General features: G+C 47.1%; 1 protein-coding gene across 2 annotated transcripts in view; it reads left to right on the top strand.

Annotated features, from left to right (window-relative positions):
• Nucleotides 1–547: 547 nt before the first annotated feature.
• The window catches only part of MAP9 (microtubule associated protein 9), a 286412-nt gene continuing 276596 nt past the window's right edge, over nt 548–10363 (top strand). For both annotated transcript variants that reach the window (XM_069744116.1, XM_069744115.1), the window contains exon 1: nt 548–652. The gene's annotated coding sequence lies outside the window, so the exon portion shown is untranslated. The remainder of the gene's footprint in view (nt 653–10363) is intronic.

Here is a 10363-nt window from a genome sequence, read left to right as displayed (position 1 = left end):
ATTATTATTTATTATATATGTGTGTATACGGTTGGTTATACTAGCTCATGACTTTTTACTATTCGTGCCAAGAACATAAGGTCATGGGCTATAGTTTATACCAATGACCGTTAACTCTGAAATCTGTTGTAAAGATAAAGTATAGCTATGCAGATTCATAACACTCCTCTTGTGGGGATAGCTAACATGCGAAGCTCTATCTGGATTCTATGTAATCATTATTGTTTTATGAATACATTGAATACACGCGCCTTTCCTCCTGTTTTCTACACCCCTTGCACTGCTCAGCATTTCTCTTCCATCATCCCTGTCCTGGCAATACCAGCTCCCCTCTTATTATACTGGACCATGGAGGGTTAATACTTCCTCACTTTCACAGGGTTCCAGCTCCTCCCTCACCGCACATCATCCCTGAGTGTGAGCCTGGCCATCACCATAGGAACGCCTGCCAAGCTTTGCACAGTGCGCAGACGCTGGGTCTGCATTATCGGTCATGTGAGACACCATCACCATAGAAACAGCCAACACGCTGTGCTCACTGCGCAGACGCCGGAGTCCTCCCCCACTGCCTGTGGACACTGTGTTCAGTAGCAGTCAGTGGCCTCCTGTCTGCACAGTAAAGCAACCACCGTCCGGGACATGTGAACTGCAGGTAAAGGAGCCCCCAGCTGCTCAGCATTACAGACCCTGGCACCTATCATCTTTATACAGCTCCAATATGTGTTATGTTTATTTTGCATAGACCTACATCCAGAGGCGTAGCTAGGGTTTTGGTTCAGGGGGGCGAAGCTTCTGAGTGGGCCCCTAACCAGGTATCTTTGATAACAACTGGGTGATGCCCCCTAATAGTGGAGGAGAACCTCAGCAGATGACCGCGCTGTTACTGAAGATAATCTCTATATAACGACCAACATGGATATTACCGCCATATGGTCAGTGGTAAATACCAGCCCTACAGAACATATAGGAGATCACAGCACAGTTACAGATCGTGACTTACAAAGGACGTTCTCTGATAGAATCAATCTCTTTTCACGATTTTCCATCTGGCACAGACCGACATGACAACTTCTACCAGTCAGGCCTCGGCTGCAGAGAATGCAACAAAGACACATTTCACTTCTCAGATTCCAGCCCCATCACCATCTATTCCCAACCTGCACAAACTCCTCATCCTGCTGATATCCCAATACTGAGCCGCTGCTGCCGTATGTGTCCCTATTACTGCACCTGATACCCCAATACTGAGCCGATGCTGCCATGTGTCCCTATTACTGCCCCTGATACCCCAATACTGAGCCTCTGCTACTGTATGTGTCCCTATTACTGCCCCTGATACTCCAATACTGAGCCACTGCTGCCGTATGTGTCCCTATTACTGCCCCTGATACTCCAATACTGAGCTGCTGCTGCCGTATGTGTCCCTATTACTGCACCTGATACCCCAATACTGAGCCGCTGCTGCCGTATGTGTCCCTATTACTGCACCTGATACCCCAATACTGAGCCGCTGCTGCCATATATGTCATTATTACTGCACCTGATACCCCAATACTGAGCAGCTGCTCCTGTATGTGTCCCTATTACTGCCCCTGATACCCCAATACTGAGCCACTGCTGCCGTATGTGTCCCTATTACTGCACCTGATACCCAAATACTGAGCCTCTGCCGTATGTGTCCCTATTACTGCACCTGATACCCCAATACTGAGCCGCTGCCGTATGTGTCCCTATTACTGCACCTGATACCCCAATACTGAGCCGCTGCTGCCATGTGTCCCTATTACTGCACCTGATACCCCAATACTGAGCCGATGCTGCCATGTGTCCCTATTACTGCCCCTGATACCCCAATACTGAGCCGCTGCTGCCGTATGTGTCCCTATTACTGCACCTGATACCCCAATACTGAGCCTCTGCTACTGTATGTGTCCCTATTACTGCCCCTGATACTCCAATACTGAGCCACTGCTGCCGTATGTGTCCCTATTACTGCCCCTGATACTCCAATACTGAGCTGCTGCTGCCGTATGTGTCCCTATTACTGCACCTGATACCCCAATACTGAGCCGCTGCTGCCATATGTGACCCTATTACTACACCTTATACCCCAATACTGAGCCGCTGCTGCCGTATATGTCATTATTACTGCACCTGATACCCCAATACTGCACCGCTGCTGCCATATATGTCATTATTACTGCACTTGATACCCCAATACTGAGCCGCTGCTGCCGTATGTGTCCCTATTACTGCCCCTGATACCCCAATACTGAACCGCTGCTGCCGTATGTGTCCCTATTACTGCCCCTGATACTCCAATACTGAGCCGCTGCTGCCGTATGTGTCCCTATTACTGCACCTGATACCCCAATACTGAGCCGCTGCTGCCATATGTGACCCTATTACTACACCTTATACCCCAATACTGAGCTGCTGCTGCCGTATATGTCATTATTACTGCACCTGATACCCCAATACTGAGCCGCTGCTGCCATATGTGTCCCTATTACTGCACCTGATACCACAATACTGAGCCGCTGCTGCCGTATGTGTCCCTATTACTGCACCTGATACCCCAATACTGAGCCGCTGCTGCCGTATGTGTCCCTATTACTGCCCCTGATACCCCAATACTGAGCTGCTGCCGTATGTGTCCCAATTACTGCACCTGATACCCCAATACTGCACCGCTGCTACCATATATGTCATTATTACTGCACCTGATACCCCAATACTGATCCGCTGCTGCCGTATGTGTTCCTATTACTGCACCTGATACCCCAATACTGAGCCACTGGTGCCGTATGTGTCCCTATTACTGCACCTGATACCCCAATACTGAGCCGCTGGCACCGTATGTGTCCCTATTACTGCACCTGATACCCCAATACTGAGCCGCTGCTGCCATGTGTCGCTAGTACTGCACCTGATACCCCAATACTAAGCCGCTGCTGTCATGTGTCCCTATTACTGCACCTGATACCCCAATACTGAGCCGCTGCTGCCGTATGTGTCCCTATTACTGAACCTGATACCCCAATACTGAGCTGCTGCTGCCGTATGTGTCCCTATTACTGAACCTGATACCCCAATACTGAGCCGCTGCTGCCGTATGTGTTCCTATTACTGCACCTGATACCCCAATACTGAGCCACTGGTGCCGTATGTGTCCCTATTACTGCACCTGATACCCCAATACTGAGCCGCTGGCACCGTATGTGTCCCTATTACTGCACCTGATACCCCAATACTGAGCCGCTGCTGCCATGTGTCGCTAGTACTGCACCTGATACCCCAATACTAAGCCGCTGCTGTCATGTGTCCCTATTACTGCACCTGATACCCCAATACTGAGCCGCTGCTGCCGTATGTGTCCCTATTACTGAACCTGATACCCCAATACTGAGCTGCTGCTGCCGTATGTGTCCCTATTACTGAACCTGATACCCCAATACTGAGCCGCTGCTGCCGTATGTGACCCTATTACTGCACCTGATACCCCAATACTGAGTCGCTGGTGCCGTATGTGTCCCTATTACTGCACCTGATAGCCCAATACTGAGCCTCTGGTGCCGTATGTGTCCCTATTACTGCACCTGATACCCCAATACTGAGCCGCTCCTGCCATGTGTCCCTATTACTGCACCTGATACCCCAATACTGAGTCGCTGGTGCCGTATGTGTCCCTATTACTGCTCCTGATACCCCAATACTGAGCCGCTGCTGCCGTATGTGTCCCTATTACTGCACCTGATAGCCCAATACTGAGCCTCTGGTGCCGTATGTGTCCCGATTACTGCACCTGATACCCCAATACTGAGCCGCTGCTGTCATGTGTCCCTATTACTGAACCTGATACCCCAATACTGAGCCGCTGCTGTCATGTGTCCCTATTACTGCACCTGATACCCCAATACTGAGCCGCTGCTGCCGTAGGTGTCCCTATTACTCCACCTGATACCCCAATACTGAGCCGCTGCTGCCGTATGTGTCCCTATTACTGCACCTGATACCCCAATACTGAGTCGCTGGTGCCGTATGTGTCCCTATTACTGCACCTGATACCCCAATACTGAGTCGCTGGTGCCGTATGTGTCCCTATTACTGCACCTGATACCCCAATACTGAGACACTGGTGCCGTATGTGTCCCTATTACTGCACCTGATTCCCCATAACTGAGCCGCTACTGCCATGTGTCCCTATTACTGCACCTGATACCCCAATACTGAGCCGCTGCTGTCATGTGTCCCTATTTCTGCACCTGATACCCCAACACTGAGCTGCTGCTGCCGTATGTGTCCCTATTACTGCACCTGATACGGCAGCAGCGGCTCAGTATTGGGGTATGTGTTCCCATTACTGCACCTGATACCCCAATACTGAGCCGCTGCTGTCATGTGTCCCTATTACTGCACCTGATACCCCAATACTGAGCCGCTGCTGCCGTATGTGTCCCTATTACTCCACCTGATACCCCAATACTGAGCCACTGCTGCCGTATGTGACCCTATTACTGCACCTGATACCCCAATACTGAGTCGCTGGTGCCGTATGTGTCCCTATTACGGCACCTGATGCCCCAATACTGAGCCACTGGTGCCGTATGTGTCCCTATTACTGCACCTGATACCCCAATACTGAGCGGCTGCTGCCATGTGTCCCTATTACTGCACCTGATACCCCAATACTGAGTCCCTGGTGCCGTATGTGTCCCTATTACTGCACCTGATACCCCAATACTGAGCTGCTGCTGCCGTATGTGTCCCTATTACTGCACCTGATACCCCAATACTGAGCTGCTGCTGCCGTATGTGTCCCTATTACTGCATCTGATACGGCAGCAGCGGCTCAGTATTGGGGTATGTGTTCCCATTACTGTACCTGATACCCCAATACTGAGCCGCTGCTGCCCTATGTGTCCTATTAATGCATCTGCTCTATGGAGCAGTGTGCCTCTAGATGGTAAAAAAACACTCTAGAATATAATAATGCTGGGTGCAAGTACCCTAACAGTGCCCACATTTCAACCTAGAAACTAATAATGCCCTGCGTGCTCCTTTGACAGTCACAGTAACCCGAGTTCCCTTTAACAATAGGTGCCCACTTTACATTTAATAATGTTCTGAGTCTCCCCCCTGTACAGCTCCCCTATACAGTATATTGACCCCTCGCTGTATACTACCACCCACACAGTATACTGACCGCTTAGTAGCCAACAAACTGTTTAGCCCCTTTACCCCCAAGGGTGGTTTGCAAGTTAATGACCGGGCCAATTTTTACAATTCTGACTACTGTCCCTTTATGAGGTTATAACTCTGGAATGTTTCAACAGATCCCAGTGATTCTGACACGGTTTTCTCGTGACATATTGTACTTCATGATCGTGGTAAAAATTCTTTGATAGTACCTGCGTTTATTTGTGAAAAAAATGGAAATTTAGCGAAAATTATGAAAATTTCGCAATTTTCTAACTTTGAATTTTTATGCAATTAAATCACAGAGATATATCACACAAAATACTTAATAAGTAACATTTCCCACATGTCTACTTTACATCAGCACAATATTGGAACCAAAATGTTTTTTTGTTAGAGAGTTATAAGGGTTAAAAGTTGACCAGCAATTTCTCGTTTTTACAACACCATTTTTTTTTTTAGGGACCACATCTCATTTGAGGGGTCTATATGATAGAAAATACCCAAGTGTGACACCATTCTAAAAACTGCACCCCTCAAGGTGCTCAAAACCATATTCAAGAAGTTTATTAACCCTTCTGGTGCTTCACAGGAATTTTTGGAATGTTTAAATAAAAATGAACATTTAACTTTTTTTCGCAAAAGATTTACTTCAGCTCCAATTTGTTTTATTTTACCAAGGGTAACAGGAGAAAATGGGCCCCAGAAGTTGTTGTACAATTTGTCCTGAGTACGCTGATACCCCATATGTGGGGGTAAACCACTGTTTGGGCGCGTGGGAGAGCTCGGAAGGGAAAGAGCGCCGTTTGACTTTTCAATGCAAAATTGACTGGAATTGAGATGGGACGCCATGTTGTTATTGGAGAGCTTCTGATGTGCCTAACCATTGAAACCCCCCACAAGTGACACCATTTTGGAAAGTAGACCCCCTAAGGAACTTATCTAGAGGTGTGGAGAGCACTTTGACCCACCAAGTGCTTCACAGAAGTTTATAATGCAGAGCCGTAAAAATAAAACAAAAATTTTTTCCCACAAAAATTATTTTTTTAGGCCCCAGTTTTGCATTTTCCCGAGGGTAACAGGAGAAATTGGACCCCAAAATTTGTTGCCCAATTTGTTCTGAGTGCGATGATACGCCATATATGGGGGGAACCACTGTTTGGGCGCATGGGAGGGCTCGGAAGGGAAGGAGCGCCATTTGGAATGCAGACTTTGATGGAATGGTCTGCAGGTGTCACATTGCGTTTGCAGAGCCCCTAATGTACCTAAACAGTAGAAACCCCCACAAGTGACACCCTTTTGGAAACTAGACCCCCTAAGGAACTTATCTAGATATGTGGTGAGCGCTTTGACCCACTAAGGGCTTCACAGAAGTTTATAATGCAGAGCCGTAAAAATAAAACAAACATTTTTCCCACAAAAATTATTTTTTAGCCCCCAGTTTTGTATTTTTCCTGGGGTAAGAGGAGAAATTCGACTCCAAAATTTGTTGTCCTATTTGTCTTGAGTATGCTGATACTGCATATGTTGGGGTATACCCCTGTTTGGGCGCACTGGAGAGCTCGGAAGGGAAGAAGCACTGTTTTACTTTTTCAACGCAGAATTGGCTGGAATTGAGATCGGACGCCATGTCGCGTTTGGAGAGCCCCTGATGTGCCTAAACAGTGGAAACCCCCCAATTATAACTGAAACCCTAATCCAAACTCACCCCTAACCCTAATCCCAACAGTAGCCCTAACCACACCCCTAACCCTAATCCCAACCCTATTCCCAACTGTAAATGTAATCTAAACCCTAACCGTAACTTTAGCCCCAACCCTAACCGTAACTTTAGCCCCAACCCTAGCCCTAACCCTAGACCTAACCCTAGACCTAACCCTAGCCCTAACCCTAGCCCTAACCCTAGCCCTAACCCTAGCCTTAACCCTAACCCTAGCCCTAACCCTAACCCTAGCCCTAATGGGAAAATGGAAATAAATACATTTTTTTAATTTTTCCCTAACTAAGGGGGTGATGAAGGGGGGTTTGATTTACTTTTATAGCGGGTTATTTAGCGGATTTTTATGATTGGCAGCCGTCACATACTGAAAGACGCTTTTTATTGCAAAAAATATTTTTTGCGTTACCACATTTTGAGAGCTATAATTTTTCCACATTTTGGTCCACAGAGTCATGTGAGGTCTTGTTTTTTGCGGGACGAGTTGACGTTTTTATTGGTAACATTTTCGGGCACGTGACATTTTTTTGATCGCTTTTTATTCCGATTTTTGTGAGGCAGAATGACCAAAAACCAGCTATTCATGAATTTATTTTGGGGGAGGCGTTTATACCGTTCCGCGTTTGGTAAAATTGATAAAGCAGTTTTATTCTTCGGGTCAGTACGATTACAGCGATACCTCATTTATATCTTTTTTTATGTTTTGGCGCTTTTATACGATAAAAACTATTTTATAGAAAAAATAATTATTTTTGCATCGCTTTATTCTCAGGACTGTAACATTTTTATTTTTTTGCTGATGATGCTGTATGGTGGCTCGTTTTTTGCGGGACAAGATGATGCTTTCAGCGGTACCATGGTTATTTATATCTGTCTTTTTGATCGCGTGTTATTCCACTTTTTGTTCGGTGGTATGATAATAAAGCGTTTTTTGCCTCGTTTTTTTTTTTTTCTTACGGTGTTTACTGAAGGGGTTAACTAGTGGGCCAGTTTTATAGGTCGGGCCGTTACGGACGCGGCGATACTAAATATGTGTAATTTTATTGTTTTTTTATTTAGATAAAGAAATTTATTTATGGGAATAATATATATATATATTTTTTCATTATTTAGGATTTTTTTTTTTTTTTTTTTTTTTACACATTTGTAAAAAACTTTTTTAACTTTTTTACTTTGTCCCATGGGCGGACATCACAGATCGGTGATCTGACAGTTTGCACAGTACTCTGTCAGATCACCGATCTTACTTACAGCACTGCAAGCTTCACAGTGCCTGCTCTGAGCAGGCTCTGTGAAGCCACCTCCCTCCCTGCAGGACCCGGATGCCGCGGCCATCTTGGATCCGGGCCTGGAGCAGGGAGGGAGGTACGGAGACCCTCGCAGCAACGCGATCACATCGCGTTGCTGCGGGGGGCTCAGGGAAGCCCCCCGCAGGGAGCCCCCTCCCTGCGCGATGCTTCCCTGTACCGCCGGCACATCCCGATCATGTTTGATCGCGGTGTGTCGGGGGTTAATGTGCTGGGAGTGGTCCGTGACCGCTCCTGGCACATAGTGCCGGATGTCAGCTGTGATAGGCAGCTGACACCCGGCCGCGATCGGCCGTGCTCCCCCCGTGAGCGCGGCCGATCGCGTATGACGTACTATCCCGTCGGTGGTCATAGGGGCCCACCCCACCTCGACGGGATAGTACGTCTGATGTCAGAAAGGGGTTAAAGGGAACCTGTCACCCCACAGGCATTTTTAACTAAAAGAGACACCTTGTGCTGCTGTAATGCTGCATTCGGTCAAGGTGGCTCTTTTAGTTGGGGTCCTTGCCAACGCTGAACTATTCGTTATTAGAATTTTGCTTTCCTACCCGTAGTTTGTCAGGGGGGCATGTCTTTTCCCCCCAGACACAAACACCTCCCAGCCGTCAATTAGGGCCTCCATGCGCCGCGCACCGCCTCCACTTCCTTCATTAATGTCCCCGGCGCCTGCGCTGTAAGTTCCCATGATGTGATGGGAGTCGAAAGGCAGCGCAAACTGCGCATGCCCCCCCCAAAAAAAACTTACAGCGCAGGCGTCGGGGACATTAATGAAGGAAGTGGAGGCGGCGCCCAGCGCATGGAGGCCCTGAGTGATGGCTGGGAGGCGTTTGTGTCAGGGGGGAAAAGACATGCCCCCCCAGGATAGACTACAGGTAGGAAAGGCAAATTCTAAAAACGAATAGTTCAGCATTGGCAGGGACCCCAACTAAAAGAGCCACCTTGACAGAATGCAGCGTTACTGCTGCGCAAGGTGGCTCTTTCAGTTAAAAACACCTGGGGGGAAGTGACAGGTTCCATTTAATGTCTCCAAAACTGAATGACTGCCCCCTCACTGTAATCTCTACGCTATATGATGACCCCCTAGCTAGCCTCCATATAGTATAATGCACCAGATAGTTCTCAATATAGTATAATGAACTTCTCGTAGGCCTCTATATCATAATGTACTCCCCATAGGCCTCCATATAGTATAATCCATTCCCCACGGGCAGACTCTTTAGCATAATGCAATCCCCATAGACAGACTCTTAATAGCGATAGGCGAGCACTAAAATGCTCGGGTGCTCGTTGCTCTGGTTGAGCAAATTGGAATACTTGGGTACTCAACCCAAGTAATGAGCCCAATGTAAGTCTATGGGAAACCCGAGTATTTTTACCGTGATCTATAAACGTCAGAAAATGATGGAAACACTGCTCAAATGACCCAGGAACATCATGGGGATTGCCCCTGGAAACATTTCTGACTCTTAGGTCACAGCTGTAAGCAATGTTGTCAGAGTTTCACGCCATTTTTACAGGTGCACCAAAAACATACAAAAACTAAACCAAAATGGATTTTGCTGGGAAATATGTTAAGGTGCATCCTTTCCAGGCTAATGACTTGTACATAAGGCAAAATAATTAACCCCAGACCAAAATGTTCCTCCACCATTTGGGCTATTTCACATGCAGCGTTTTTGATGCGTTTTTCAACTTTAACATTGCTTTCAACCAATACAAATGCATTCATTGGGAAATGTCACTGTAACATTTAACAACCCTAGCTGGCCATGTGGTGTGTGACACATAAGGAGACACATCTTGTTTCATTTACGAAGGAGGGACTCTTAAAGTCACAAGGCCTAATTTTAGAGGGGCATCAGGCAGCATTAATATTCTTAAAGGGCCATTGTGAAACAGTGGGTCTCCTAAGCTGTTGTAGCCTATGCTGTGAGTGGATGGGCTGCCAAGAATTATGACACACCCCAATACCCCTTTCACGAGAAGTACAGGAGGGCCTCCTGAAAAAATGTTGCATTGAATGCAAGGCCTGCCCTGCTACCAAGTCATATGCACCCCAATAAGCCTTTGAACCCAGGTACTGGATGGCCACAGGAAAATCCACTTCACATTCTTCAGTTGGTCCTGACACACTGTTTTC

The sequence above is a fragment of the Ranitomeya imitator genome, chromosome 1, assembly GCF_032444005.1.
Source record: "Ranitomeya imitator isolate aRanImi1 chromosome 1, aRanImi1.pri, whole genome shotgun sequence".
Taxonomy (NCBI): Eukaryota; Metazoa; Chordata; class Amphibia; order Anura; family Dendrobatidae; genus Ranitomeya; species Ranitomeya imitator.
The sequence above is the reverse complement of the archived record's forward strand: the minus strand, read 5'-3'. Positions and strand labels throughout refer to the sequence as shown.